Below are 16,846 nucleotides of genomic sequence, written 5' to 3'. Positions count from 1 at the left end.
TTTTAGTTTGGGGGGGGGAAGGGGGATTTTCAAAACCTCTTCCCGTGATATAACATGTCCTCTGAAGTTGATTCTGATGTTTTTAGCACTCTATCTACTAGTGCTTTAGAAATATTTTAAAAGCTTCTAAAGTAGAATTTCGGAAAATTTTGAGTGTGGGGGGGAGAGGGGATTTTCAAAACCTCTTCCCGTGATATAACGTGTCCTCTGAAGTCAATTCTGATGTTTTAGCACTCTATCTATTAGTGCTTTATAAATATTTTAAAAGCTTCTATTGTAGAATTTTGGAAAATTTGAGTTTGGGGGGAAGTATTACAATTTTTTTTTATAATTTCTGTATTGTGTATCCAAAAGGTGAATTCAAGAATGATATTTTGTCATTTTAAGATACGTACAAAAATGTATTTTACATAATTTTCTTACAAGAAACTAGAGTTTACGGGTGAAAAAGCCTTATTAGCTCAGATTTTAAGGAAATAGTTTTATTTTTGGATCCAAAAATAGACTTAAGTTCCGCATTTGAACCAGAGAATTGTATTTCCATAATTTTCTTACAAAAAAAAAACTAGAGTTTACGGTCAAAAACCCTTAATAGCTCAGATTTTACGGAAATAGGTTGTCTGACAATAGATGTACGCAAATTCCTTTTCCTACATCTCCGATGTTTTAATATACATTCTAAACGCTTGATACGCTAGCTTACTCGAAAAAATAATGAACACGTAACAATGTAATATTTTTAATGAAATAATGCTATGTTGAATATTAATACAAAAATATATTATGATACATTATTAATATAAATGATTAACTTTGGACATTTTGAATGTGTTCCATAAAATAGTTCACCATATTCTCTCTTGATATTGTAGTTATTGTCGTCTCTTAGTTCGTAATCAGTAGAATAATCATTATTCCATTTTGAATCATACACAATTTTTACTGGTGTCTCATGAACAGGCTCAATATGCTTTTCGTCTTTGCTATTATTTGATTCATTGACTGTTTGATCAATGCCAGTAATGTTTGCTGGTGCTTTGTTCTTCATCGTTTCATCTTTATATTCCGTAGTGATATTTTTTGACAATGCCATTTTTATTTTTCTTGCAATTTTACTGTCTATTAACACATTATTTTTACACAGGTAGCAGTTTCGGCACGTAAACAAGATATGGTTTACGATATTAGTAGCAGAGTAGGCCTTTCTTTTATTAGTCTTCCGTTGAATGCTAATACCCGAAAGCTGATGATTGGATGTATCCGTAGGTAATGTGTTACCTGCAGCAGTAGCAAGGAGTTGTCCTCTATCATCAACAATTATTTTTATGTTAGCATTCTCTTTGAGTGCAATCATCTCCGGAGATCTCAATCTCGCATAACCACCATCATAAGAGTTGAATTTTTCGGTCTCCCAAAGAAATTTAATTCCTTACTGTCATGACAATGCATGCATACATTTCCAATAGTGCTACCACTTGTACTTGTTTCATAGTTTAAATACTTCTCCTTGTCGGCATTCAATGCTAAAATAACCTTGTTATGAGAACACACTCTATTAAAATGTTCCATCTTCACTTTCTTTTTTAAAAGATATGACTTATGTGTTTATCGTTCCACTGTGTAAAAAATACTGATTTAATACATGCAGTAGACTGGGTAGTGACGATAAGCGGTCATAGAATACCAGTGGGAAAGCCACATCGTGTCTCTGACAAATCATAGAGTGCAATTGTTAGAACCGTAAAGATACTTTGACATTTTAAGATAGATACAAAAAGAAAAAAATAAATAAAGTTGAAAAATTTCGAAGTTAAAAAAAAATAGTTTGTTTTTATGAAAAAAATATTGAATTATTAGTTCAGATTTTACGGATATAGTTTTATTTTTCAATCCAAAAAGGACTTAAGTTTCACATTTGAACCAGAGAACTGTATTTTCCATAATTTTCTTTCAACAAACTAGAGTTTACAGTCAAAAACCCTTATTAGCTCAGATTTTACAGGGGGAAGGTTTTTACGAGCTTCCACTAGGAGCATAAATTCCAGTATACTTGACTTATTGTATCGGAATACTATCACCTTAATTCTATGTATTTAGAGGTAATATCCATTGTCACAGCTAGGCAATAATCCTAGCGCGGGGAGTGGGAAGGGTTTTACGAGCTTCTAGTAGGAGCATCAATTCTATTATGCTTGACTTATTGTATCGGAATACTATCACCTTAATTCTATGTATTTAGGGGTAATATCAATTGTCACAGCTAGGCAATAATCCTAGCGCGGGGAGGGGGAAGGGTTTTAAGAGCTTCAACTAGGAGCATAAATTCTAGTATACTTGACTTATTGTATCGGAATACTATCACCTTAATTCTCTGTATTTAGAGGTAATATCCATTGTCACAGCTAGACAATAATCCTAGTGGGGGGAGTGGGAAGGGTTTTACGAGCTTCCACTAGGAGCATTAATTCTATTATACTTGACTTATTGTAACGGAATACTAACACCTTAATTCTCTGTATTTAGAGGTAATATCCATTGTCATAGCTAGGCAATAATCCTAGCGCGGGGAGGGGGAAGGGTTTTACGAGATTCCACTAGTAGCATAAATTCTAGTATACTTGTCTTATTTTTTCGGAATACTATCACATTAATTCTCTGTATTTAGAGGTAATATCCGTTGTCACAGCTAGGCAATAATCCTAGTGTGGGAGAGGGGAAGGGTTTTACGAGCTTCCACTAGGAGCATCAATTCTAGTATACTTGACTTATTGTATCGTAATACTAACACACTATTACTCTTTATTTATAGGTAATTTCCATTGTCATAGATTGGAAATAATCCTAGCGCTGTGAAGGGGAAGGGTTTTACTAGCTTCCACTAGGAGCATAAATTCTAGTATACTGGACTTATTGTATCGGAATACTATCACCGTAATTCTCTGTATTTAGAGGTAATATCCATTGTCACAGCTAGGCAATAATCCTAGTGCGGGAGAGGGGGAAGGGTTTTACGAGGTTCCACTAGGAGCATAAATTCTATTATACTTGACTTATTGTATGGGAATACTATCACCTTAATTCTCTGTATTTAGAGGTAATATCCATTGTCACAGCTAGGCAATAATCTTAGCGCGGGGAGGGGGAAGGGTTATACGAGCTTCCAGTAGGAGCATAAATTTTATTATACTTGACTTATTGTATCGGAATACTATCACCTTAATTCTCTTTTTTTAGAGTTAATATTCATTGTCACAGCCAGGCAATAATCCTGGTGCGGGGAGGGGGAAGGGTTTTACGAGTTTCCACTAGGAGCATTAATTCTATTATACTTGACTTATTGTATCGGAATACTATCCCCTTAATTCTCTGTATTTAGAGGTAATATCCATTTTCACAGCTAGGCATAATCCTAGTGAGGGTGAAGGGGAAGGGTTTTACGAGCTTCTAGTTGGAGTATAAATTCTATTATACTTGACTTATTGTATCGGAATACTATAACCTTAATTCTCTGTATTTAGAGGTAATATCCATTGTCACAGCTTGGAAATAATCCGAGCATGGTGATAGGGACGGTGTGTACGAGGGTACACGATGATAAGCTATCAGCGTATTGTTTAAATATTGTATCAGATTTCACGCCACTTTATTCTGTGTCGTTTGAGTACATTCCATAGAGATGCAATAATCATCTCATTGGGAGTTGGAAGTGTCAAAAAATCTTTAAGTAGGAGCAACAAAGATATTATACTTTACTAATAGTATCCGGATGCTATCACCGAAATTATCGCTATTTAGAGGTAATATCGGTAGTCACTGCTATGGACTAATCCTAGCACGAGAGTAGTGGAAGTTTTTTACAAGCTTCCAGTAAGATCATCAATTATTTTAAAGTTGACTTATTGTATCGGAATACTATCACCTTAATACTCTGTATTTAGAGGTACAGCAAGGCAATAATCCTAGCGCGGGGAGGGGGAAGGGCTTTACGAGCTTCCACTAGGAGCATAAATTCTATTATGCCATGAATTATTGTATTGAAATACTATCACCTTCCCCCCCTCCCCAGCCCGCGGAAATGTGGGCACGAAGGGTCTCTGGGCCTTCCCCTTGATGCAGATGTTTTCCCTCCAAAATTGACCCCTCCCTGCCCTCAAAAATGGGGAAACGAAGGGAACGTTAGATCCTATTTTAAATTGACAATACTTATCAAACATCACTAGTGTATTATACAGATCACATATCTCATTACCCCTTTTTAAATGTTAATCAAATAATTCTGATTATAGTGTCCAGTTTTTGTCTGCTTTTCAAAATGTTCGTATTTGTTTAGAATGAAGTCTTTTTTATAGCAGATACCCCCCGTGCAACTGAACCCCCCATGTAACTGAACCCCTGTATAACCGAAACCCCGTACAACTGAACCTCCGTGCTACTCGAACCCATTTAACTAATCCCCGTGTAACTGAATCCGCATGTAACTGAACCCTCGTGCAAGTCAACCCTTGTGCAACTCAACTCCCTCTAAACACTTTTCAGCCATTTCTTGTTAATTTTTTTTATTTCTAAACTATTTAAAATTGACAACACTGTGCAAATCATCACTTGTGTATTAAACAGTACACATTCATTCCATCTCCTCCAAAACACTTTTCAGTCATTTCTTGTTAAAATTATCCAATCACTGATTACCCCTTTTTTTCTCCACCTTCAAATGTTCCTTCAGTACCTACGCAATTAGATCGCCCAGTTAACACTAAGATGTAAATTGAGTAAGCCTCTCGCAATAACGAACCAAACCAGATTATACCCACTTAACCAGATCAAAAAATGGCGGTCACACTACCTTGATTAGTAATTGCATTCAGATATACTATGAATGGAATTTCAGTCCTGCATTCACGGTTTTATGCAAAGTTGTATGGGCTTCATTTAAAAAATATCAGTTTAAAAAAAAAAAAAAAAAATAAACATGTATCAATGAGTTTTACCTCCAAAAATTGGTGTCACAATAGAAAACCTGTCTGCCAACCCATGTAGAGTTCACTGTAATAGGAAAATGGCCCTGGTAACCCAATTACTTGAAAATACACACACATATCAACGTGTAATTCAATGTGGATTTTAATGTGGATTTTCAATGCATTGGGGCCTTACTACTGATAGTGTTGCTAAATATTTTTATAAATGTTTTTGTCGAAAGTGACAGAGAACGCTCTATTGATTTCTGGACAAAGAGCAGGGGCATCAATTCATGAAAATTTAGGGGGGGACTTTTCAATTTGGTTCCATGAAGATACAGAAAGAATATTATTCGAAGCATAGGGAAGGGGAGGGGGACAATTTTGTTTGTCTAAAATTCGAGGGGGCTAAACTCTAAAAGAAAAATTTTGATAAGAAACACACATCAACAAATTGATTTTTTGTGTTGATTCTAATTATATAAAATTCATTGAGTTTACCACCAAAAATTATGATCCAGAAAACATTTGCCGTGTTTTTGAAAAAGGGTCAGCATAAGAGCTGACCCTATATATATAAATATATATATATATATATATATATATATATATATATATATATATATATATATATATATATATATATATATATATATATATATATATATATATATATATATATATATATATATATATATATATATATATATATATATATATATATATATATATATATAAGTTATGGTTTTAAGTTATGCCCTGGGGGTATATAAGGTTTTTATAGAAGGTGTTGTCATAGAAACTTCAAAAAAGGCTCATTCAATTGGAAATTCAAAAGACTAGGGCCTTTTTTAATGGTCGAAAGTGATTGGAGGGCAACTAGCCCCCCCCCCCCGCCCTCCTCGCCCATCATTCCCCCAAACACATCCAATATATATATATATATATATATATATATATATATATATATATATATATATATATAAAAAATATATATATATATATATATATATATATATATATATATATATATATATATATATATATATAAGTTATGGTTTAAAGTTATGCCCTGGGGGTATATAAGGTTTTTATAGAAGGTGTTGTCATAGAAACTTCAAAAAAGGCTCATTCAATTGGAAATTCAAAAGACTAGGGCCTTTTTTAATGGTCGAAAGTGATTGGAGGGCAACTAGCCCCCCCCTCCTCGCCCATCATTCCCCCAAACACATCCAATAAAAATTTTGAGATAGCCATTTTGTTCAGCGTAGTTGATTTCCAAATAGAGAATATGTTTTTGAGGAGGATACTCCCCCACAGCCCTCAGGGCAAGGGGCTTAAGTTATGCCCTGGGGACATATAAGGTTTTTATAGAAGGCGTTGTTGCAGAAACTTCAGAAAACGGCTCATTCAATTTGAAATTGAAAGGGCTAGTGTCATTTGTTATAGTCAAAAATGATTAGGGATATTTGTTGTTGTTGTTTAGACCAGGGCACTTCGTATCGAAGGAGTTGTCGTGGGAACTTTGAAAGGGGCTCATTCGATTGAAAATAGAAAGGGCTGATGCCCTTTTTAATAGTCGAAAGTGATTGGAGGGCAACTAATTCCCCTTCCACACCCACCCTCCCACGCCCACCCTCACATTTGCCCATTATGTTTAAAAACTAAATATTGCCTTAAGATTAAATCAAAATGCACCATGATAATGCTAATTCCCAATAAAGCATCTCAGCAGTATCCCAAGCAAGGTTGCCACTCAGCAATTTTTTTGGTGCCACTCTGGGTGGCAGAATAGTGTCAATTTTGTATAAAAAGTGTCATTTTCAAAAAATTTGCCACTCGCAACGCTTTGCATCACTCGCACTCATATCATCAAGCTTTTCAAATTTAAAATATTGGCAAATCCGCTTGGGATCACCCCTGCGTGGTTTCCCGCTTCTTTAAATTCTCCAACATGAAATGTCGGATCCAATTCCATCTATCAACTATAAAAAAGAAATATTGATTTTACATAATTTGTACTGATTCTCGGCTTTGCGCAGCACTTCCACTCCTGTCAACTTTCCAGCCCCCTCCTAAGAACCCGCTAAAAAACAAATGTTGCTTACTGTATAAAATGGGAATTCATCCCACAGAGTACTTTCTTTTCTTTTTTTCTGAGCAGTCTTTGTTTATAGCGTGAAATAGGAACGAAAAAAAGAGGAGAAACCTTCAGCTTTTTTCTTTTGAGAAAGCGGAAAAAAGGGACAGCAATACTCGTCAACATTGAGAGTTTTTCATCCAGTTTTTTTTTCATAAAATGGACATCTGGATTATTACAGTGCATTCAGGTACTTGAAACTTTTCTTTTCTCCAAAAATGCTGAAGAGAATGCCACGAGCATAGATTGTAGCTATAGATGACCCTATGATAAACACAACTAATTGTGGTTCAGACACTAACTCTTTCAAATAATTTATTTGGCAAAAACTAGTGGAAAAACAACAAGACAGCTATATCATCTAATCTGTTTCATAAGATCTGTTTAATATGACAGCTATATCATCTAATCATCTAATCTAATTACAACCTGAATAGTTACCAAATGAAGTACTTGAATCAGACTTTTTCCTATTCTTTGCACGGGTAATGAGCTTCTCGGGCATATTCCACTGTTCAGCATCTGGCATCTCCCTCTTGACGTGCATGATGTCAGAAATCGTGTCAGGGAGAAGTCGATTCCTAAACGGGGTTTCGACCATTTTTAAGGTTGTGAATTGCCGCTCTGCAGCGGCACTACTGTGTAGTAAGCTCATCATTACCCGCATAAACTTTGGCACGGCAGTGAAAGCTGAATCTCCAGTTACATCTTCTATAGATGAAAGACGATTCTAAAATTTCTGGAGTGAACCTTTAGCAGCATCAAGCTCATCTTTTAAAGGGGAAGATGTCTCCATTCCTTGTTCAACAATTCTACGTTAATACTCTCTTCAAAGCAAGGTTGGAAATGCCGGAATAAAGCTATGATGGAGGGAACCTGGCCTGACATTGCTGTTTTGGGAGACAACCAGTCTAACATTTTTAAAATTGGATTTTCACTGTCAATACGAGTTTTAATTTCACTGCATAAAGCTATGTAGAATGTGAGACAGTTTTTTTTAATGGAAGTGAGTCGCCGGTCATCTAATGTCCCTTTTTCAATGCTGTCAAAAACAAACATTCTGAACTGAGCTCCAAAGTAAATTTCTTTTTCCAAGTTCTTAAAGTTCCTAGGGTTTGTGAAGTTAATTGCAAACGGTGATCCTTTAGCAAGAGTGAATCCTTCATCATTGATAAAATTTCGTGCAATTTCTGTTAATGTTTCCCCAACACAATTAAGTAGTCGGTGGACTTTAACTTCAGTGCTTTGAAATTCTAAGTTAAACATGTTGACTGTTGGAAGAACATAGGCCAAAAAGAAATAATACAGTTTTACAGAGGGGTCTTTCAAGGCTCCATACAATTTTGCGGCTTGCGGATCTCTTCCTTCCTGTTCAGGAATAGTGAAAAACAAAATCAAAGCCTCCCACTGCTCCAACAAGCGATCAGCTACTGCCTCAAAAGCGAGCCATCTAGTGGCAGAGGGGTAAAGCAAAGCATGCTCTGCGACATTGCAAAATTCTTGGAATTCCTTGAATTCTCTTAGCCGCTTAGCACTGTTGGAGAAATGGGTATAGATCTTGTCGCTTAACCTCACAATTTCTGCTGGAAGCGTTTCACCGGATGCAGAAGGGCATCATGCACAGCTGTGACATATGCACCCACCGTCTGAGAGCCCTGAACCATCTTTCTTGAGTTGAGCAGCAAGTCCAGTATTCTTGCCGAGCATAACGCTTGCATTATCTGACGCAAATCCCACAAGATTCTTCAAAGGAATGTTTCTACCTCTGAATACTTCATAAATGAGTTTCTTCAAGCCAGCAGCAGAAGCATCAGTAGCAACTGGGAGAGCAAGAAAGTCCTCTTTTACTTCAGAAGTACTCATGTCATAATGACGAGCTATCATAACTAGAAACTTTGTGCCGGTTTTATCTGTACTTTCATCAACAATTAATGAAAAATTGCAAGCACGAAGTTTAAGACTAAGTCGGTCAATAGCATATGGAGCAATTACGTTTTTTAGAATGCAAGTGGTTTTTGTTCTTCCACATGCAATATGTTTTACAATAGACATAAACTTTTTCATAAGACCAGGCAAAGAATCCATGGTTGAAATTTCCTTATTGTTTGATACTATCCAAGCAGTCATTGCAATTTCAATTATGATTGCCTGTCTTGCAATTATAGCCTTCTCCTTTGCTTCTCCAATAAGCCTAAATTCACCAGCTTCCCCGTCTACTACTTTTACTTGGTTTTTCAGTGATTACATTCTTGTCAGGTGAATTTTGGTAGAAGCATGCTTTTCCAAGTTTGATGCACTTGCTGCGAGTATTTTATCACAATACTTACAATATGGTTTGTAGCCTTTTGAACTAGGCTGAATCCACTCTCTCAGTTTCGGGTTTAACAACCATTTATCACTATATTTTCGAAGCTTTTTTACGCTCTTTCTGCATTTAGAACTAGGCCTATCGCTATAATTGGTGTATGAAGGTTCAGCTGCACTTTCATCCATCTCAGTATTTCTGAGCACTGGACCACAAGAACTAAAGTTACAGGTGGGTTCAATCAGTTATTCCTATTGTTTCTACCTTCTCTAACGTTTCCATTATTGTCCTTCGGCTTCCGAGTCTCTCTCCTCAAAGTCACTGTGCTCCGAGTCAGTTGTATCGCTCTTAGCAACAGTATATGGGACAGAAGATTGTATGCCCACTTTTGAGAAAAACTTCCAAATTTCCATTGCAGGATTTGTATCAGCAAATAGTTAATTTTTAGGGACAGCAACAGTGGCTAACGAAATCTTTTTTTTTTATTTTTCTTCTTTTCCATTTTTAGAGTTTTGAGCCGGGTTGCTCCTTACTTACAGTTTGTTACCATGAACTTTTTAATAAAGTCAATTCAAAAACGGAATTTAAAAACTTGTGTGTAGCCAAGGATTTACCTTCGCATTAGATATCTTCTCATCATGCTCCCAGAAGCAGTGACCATGTCTGTATCTTGACTTAGATACTAGTAGCCAACAAATACGTTGAGATACAAGTACAAGTAAAAATACCTTACTGTGCATAATTTAGGATAAAAATTTAGACAGGCTATTATTAGCTATGTCGGAAAGTGGTTAACTCAGGGAAATGAACGAGTAAATTTCGTCTGCAGACCAACGTATGTCCTGGGAAGATATTTTGAAGTACCTAACTCAATTCACCCTCTTTGCAGAGGGTACTGACCTTTGCTCAACTTTAAAAATATTAGTATTACTAAAATGAAAGCTTGCGAAATAGTGTTTTAGTAAAATTGTAGTTTAGCTAGTTTTTTCTTTCTTGGAAAAGGGTTAGGTTATGAAAATGAAAATTTAAGGGATAGGTCTACAGACTCAAGTAGGTTATTGGAAGGTTTTTTGAAGTCCCTGCCTCCACTACTTTTCCCTTTAGAGGTTTCCTTTCTGACCTTTGACCCTTAAAAATATTTGTGTTATAAAAACTTTTAAAATAAATGTTGCGATTAAATTGAGCGCAAGAAAACTGTTTTCAGCTACACAGTTTTGCTCAATCTTGCTTTATAAGTTTTCAAAGATCTGTATATACATTTCCTAAATTTAGAAAAAAAAATTGGTCAGACTTTGGTCTACTTAAATAACTAGGATTGTGTTTTCAAGACTGAAACCAGACAAAAATAAACCAAAAACCGGAAATTAAAGTAAAATATTGTTTTGTCAAAATTCAAATCACTGGCTATTGAAAATAAACAAAATAAATCATTAGGATCACCGAAGAAAATTCTTACTGGGCCTCTAAAATGAGGCTGAACCTTCTTTGATCAAGAGTAAAAAGGATTATTCAAGTTCTGATCACTATCTACTTAAAGATAGATTGGTTACTGGCAACTGGAAAACAGCTTGCCAATTGCTTATGAAAGAAATTTTGGTAAGGTTTATATTAACAGAGTATTCAGTTAGCTAAGAAATAAACTTACCTCAACAGTCAGAATTGCATCCTGAATCTAAATTTAACATGCTTTTAAGTCGCAAATGAACTTTATCCGACCCCTATGAATACCAATTCAGGGTATAAATTTGCAAATTAGGAGGGTTTGGGTAAAGTTCATTTCCGATGCAAATGAATGTGAAATTTGGATTCAGGATTCAATTCTGACTATAGAGATAAATTTATTTCTAGCTACCTGAATAGTGTATTAATATAAACCTATGCTTATCCAAACCTTAAACCTCATGAAGTGGAAGAAGGTGTCTTGGGAAGGAGCGTTAGAAATGCAACTAGGAATATTACCAAAAACGCTTTAAACCTGGGGTAGAAAAGAGGACAGGGGGTTTTTGACTAATAAATATTACGAGAATATGGTAAGGGATGCTGACAATGTATGAAAATATTAACCAAGGAGGTGGGAAATGGAGGTCATGGATCAAATTGCCAAGTATATGGAAGATGCGACCAGAAGGCATAATAGTAAAATATTGTTTTGGCATATTAACAAATTGAGAGGAAGGAGCCAGTCTCGACCTGTTCCAGTTAAAAATATAAACGGGGCCTAAAATAGTGATAAGAAAATGTAAAAAAAAGAGATGTGTGCGGAACATTTTGAAAATAGGTTAGACTGTGATGAACTTGCAGTATATGATAAAAAACAGAAGGGAAATTTTTGACAATTTGGAAGTAAATGACTATTTATTTTGCAGAGGAGGTAGAGAATGTGCTAAAAGGATGTAAAAATAATGAGTCATCAGGGGTTGATAGTCTTGCCAATGAGTTTTAAAAATATGATGGTTGCGAAGTATATAAATGTCAGGATTCTGACATACAAGCTGAAAAAGATATGCATTAGGAGAAGAAAACATCCGCCCAGACACATAAGCAGAGGAAGTGAGAGGCAACCACCCGCCAAGGCTAACACTCGCCAAAACACATAAGCAGAGGAAGTGAGAGAGACAAAAACACATATAAATATATGGATTCTGACATACAAACCAACAACGAAAGGCATTGAGACAGGCAAACATCTGCCCAGACACATAAGCGGAGGAAGCAGAGACACAAAAACACATATAAATGTAAGGATTCTGACATACAAACTGAAAAATACTTGCACTGGGAGAAGAAAACATCCGCCCTGCACATAGGCAAGGAGAGTGGGAGAGATAAAAACACATGCAAATATGTTGATTCAGGCATACAAACCGATAGAGACAGGCATTGAGATAGGCAAACACCTGCCAAGACACATAAGCATAGAAAGTGAGTGATAAAAAAAACCATTCAAATATATGGATTCAGGTATACGAACCCACAACGACAGGCGTTGAGATATGCAAACACCCGCTAAGACAAATAAGCAGAGGAAGAGAGAGAGACAAAAACACATATAAATGTAAGGATTCTGACATACAAACCGACAAAAACTTGCACTGGGATAAGAAAACATTCGCCCAGACACATAAGCAGAGGAAGTAAGAGAGACAAAAACACATACAAATATATTGATTCTGACATACAAACCAACAACGACAGGCATTGAGATAGGCAAACATCCGCCCAAACACATAAGCAGAGGAAGTGCGAGAGACAAATACACATATAAATATAAGGATTCTGACATACAAACTGACAAAGATATGCACTGGGAGAAGAAAACATCCACCCAGACACATAAGCAGAGGAAGTGAGAGGGACAAAAACACATATAAATATATGGATTCTGACATACAAACCAACAACGACAGGTATTGTGATAGGCAAACATCTGCCCAGACACATTAGCAGAGGAAGTGAGAGAGACAAAAACACATTTAAATGTAAGGATTCTGACATACAAACTGACAAAGACATGCACTGGGAGAAGAAAACATCCGCCCAGACACATAGGCAAGGAAAGTAGGAGAGATATGAACACATGCAAATATATTGTTTCAGGTATACAAACCGACAGAGACATGCATTGAGATAGGCAAACACCCGTCCAGACATATAAGCAAAGAGAGTTAGAGAGTCAAAAACACATATAAATATATGGATTCTGACATACAAACCGACAAAAACTGGCACTGGGAGAAGCAAACATCCATCCTGACGCATAGGCAAAGAGACTGGGAGAGATGAAAACACACGCAAATATATTGATTCAGACACACAAACCAACAATGACAGGCATTGAGATATGAATATGCATTATTTCGTTGAATTTAGGCTATATCAATTATAGATGCCAGCACACTCGCTCAGACACAAAGTCATTAGTGAGAGAGATATCCAAAAAGTTGGGTTGATCTAGGTTCACTTAGAGTGCCCAACTTCCTCTGCTTATGTGTTTGGGCGTTCGTTTGCCTATCTCAATGCATGTCTCTGTTGGTTTGTATGCCTGAATTAATATATTTGCATGTGTTCTTATCTCTCCCATTCTCCTTGCCTATGTGTCTGGGCGGATTTTTTCTTCTCCCAGTGCATGTCTTTGTCAGTTTGTATGTCAGAATCCTTACATTTATATGTGTTTTTGTCTCTCTCACTTCCTCTGCTTATGTGTTTGGGTGTATGTTTGCCTATATCAATGCCTGTCGTTGTTGGTTTGTATGTCATAATCCATATATTTATATGTGTTTTGTCTCTCTCACTTCTTCTGCTTATGTGTCTGGGTGGATTTTTTCTTCTCCCAGTGCATGTCTTTGTCAGTTTGTATGTCAGAATCCTTACATTTATATGTGTTTTTGTCTCTCTCACTTCCTCTGCCTTTGTGTCTGGGCAGATGTTCTCCTATCTCAATGCCTGTTGTTGTTGGTTTGTATGTCAGAATCAATATATTTATATGTGTTTTTGTCTCCCTCCCTTTCTCTGCTTATGTGTCTGGGCAGGTGTTTGCCTATCTCAATGCCTGTCTCTATCGGTTTGTATGCCTGAATCAATATATTTGCATGTGTTTTTATCTCTCCCACTCTCCTTGCCTATGTGTCTGGGTGGATGTTTTCTTCTCCCAGTGCATGTATTTGTCAGTTTGTATGTCAGAATCCTTACACTTATATGTGTTTTTGTCTCTCTCGCTTCCTCCGCTTATGTGTCTGGGCGGATGTTTGCCTGTCTCAATGCCTGTCGTTGTTGGTTTGTATGTCAGAATCCATATATTTATATGTGTTTTTGTCTCTCTCACTTCCTCTGCTTATGTGTCTTGGCGGGTGTTTGCCTATCTCCATACCTGTCTTTGTTGGTTTGTAAGTCAGAATCCTTACATTTATATGTGTTTTTTGTCTTTCTTACTTCCTCTGCTTATGTGTCTGGGCGGGTGTTTGCCTATCTCAATGCCTGTCTTTTTCGGTTTGTATGTCAGAATCTATATATTTATATGTGTTTTTGTGTCTCTCACTCTTTTTACTTTTGTGTTTGGCCAGGTGTTTGCTTCTCTCAATGTCTGTTTTAGTTTACCCTAGATATAATGGGAATATAACAAAGTAATATATAACATATTTTTAATGAAATAATTACATATATGATATTAATATAAATATATAGTAGATACATTATTATACATTATTAATATCAATGATCGACTTTAGACGTTTTGAATTTGTTTCATAAAATGCTTCACAATGTTCTCTCTTGATACTATAGCTATTGTCTTCTCTTAGTTCGTAATCAGTAGAATAGTCATTATTCCATTTTGATTCATACACAATTTTTACAGGTGTGTCATCGACAGGGTCAATATACTTTTCGTCTTTGGTATAATTTGGTTCATTGACTGTTTAATCAATGGCAGTAACGTTTGCTGGTACTTTGTTTTTCATCGATTCATCTTTATATTCCTTAGTGAAATTTTCTGCAAATGCCCTTTTTTATTTTTCTGGCAATTTCACTTTCTATTATCACACTATTTTTACACAGGTAACAGTTCCGGCACGTAGACAAGATAGAGTTTATGATATTAGTAGAAGAGTAGGCCTTTCTTTTCCTCTTTGCTTTCATTTGAATGCTAATGCCCGAAAGCTGACGATACGGTTTAACACTGGGTAAGATGTTACCACAAGCACTAGCAAGAAGATGCCCCTCTTCATCAACTATTATTTTTATGTGGGCATTCTCTTTGAGTGTAATCATCTCCGGAGATCTCAATCTCGCATATCCATCATCACAAGAGTTGAATTTTTTTGGTACAAAGAAATTTAATTCTTTACTGTCATGAACACGCATACGTTTCCGATAGTGCTACCACTTGTACTTATTTCATAGTTTAAATACTTCTCCTTGTCTGCATTCAATGCTACAATAACACTGTCATGTGAACATACTTTCTAAAATGCTTCATCTTCACTTCTTAGAGATATGAGTTGTGTTTATTGTTCCACTGTGTAAAACATACTGATTTAATACATCCAATAAACTAGGTAGTATCGATAAATGGACATAGAGTACCATTGGGAAAGCCGCATCGTGTCTCTTAGCAAGTATAGAGTACAATTGTTAAACCTAAAAGCATATTTCATGTTATTTTAAGTTACGTGAAAAAAAATTGAATAATTTTGAAGTCCAAAAAAAAATTTAGTCCAATAAAAAAAAGTGCTACTACAAACAATATTTTTCAAATAGTAAAAGTTGCGACTAACATTTCTATATCATTCTGCTTTTGAATTTGGAAAATATTAAATGTGATTTTTTTTTAAAGTATGTTACATGTCATTCCATGAGATGTAAAAAAGATGAAAAAAGATATCATGTTAAAAAAAATAATAAGAAAAGGTTAAAAAAAAAATAATAACAAAACTATAATAAAATTGGAAGGGGGGCAAAAAGTTGGAGGGGAGGGGGCCCCCTTCGAGATTGGGGATAGGGGACCTTTTGGGGTAGAGGTCTCTGGTGGTTAGGGTCGTTGGTGCGTATGATCCTTGACGGTTCGTACTTACATACACCTTACTACTTGATTTGCAAGGATTTCTAAGGTTTGTTCTGAATTTCATTTTTAAAATTCTTTTTTTCCATCTACATCTCTCTTAGTATCAACTTTTTAGTATACTATAACGTTAGACCCTATTTTAAATTGACAACACTGATCAAACACCACTTGTGTATTATACAGAACACATCGGGGAGGTAAAGCTAGGTCAACTCACAATGTCATTCTATCATCGTTAACCATTTTCATAGATTGATGTTGTCTCAAATTTATAACAAATTGCCTGAGTTAACAAGCCCTTCGGAGTTAACTTAACTGCTAATCAGTTTAACCCTTTTTCTCCACCTTCATATTATCCAATTCGCAAATGTTATCTAGCTCTGTTTTTCCCTATTATTCAAAAAAGATCGTTCGTACAGTCCAATTCGCGAATCCCTTATCCTTTTTTGCAAATAGAGTTAGCTTTTACGCAAAATGTTTTAACAGCATATCTCAATCAAACAATTCTGAGAGTAGCATCCGATTTTTTAATTAGCAGCGACAGATTCCTAACAAACTACTCTCGACTTCAGGCAATTGTCCAAAAAATAGGTGTTGCCTCAGAAACCGGTCTGGTAACTCATGTATCGTTCGTAGTAATATGTCACTGTCCTTGGTAAGTAAATGTACCGGTTAAACTGCACTGTATATTTTTGTGTAATTCCATGTGCAATTGAAAACCAGCTCGCATTATACTATCTATCGTGAAACCTGGATATTACGCAAGCACTGGTGAAACCTTTATATCACTGTCCCTGGTAAGTCAATGTACCGGTTAGACTGCACTGTATATTCATGCCTCAGGCGAGATGTAAGACATATTACGCAATCACTGGTGAAACCTT

Source organism: Artemia sp. Qi Xiang Cuo, chromosome 12 (genome assembly GCF_049724085.1).
Source record: "Artemia sp. Qi Xiang Cuo chromosome 12, ASM4972408v1, whole genome shotgun sequence".
In the NCBI taxonomy this organism is placed as follows: domain Eukaryota; kingdom Metazoa; phylum Arthropoda; class Branchiopoda; order Anostraca; family Artemiidae; genus Artemia; species Artemia sp. Qi Xiang Cuo.
Note: the sequence above shows the minus strand (reverse complement) of the source record.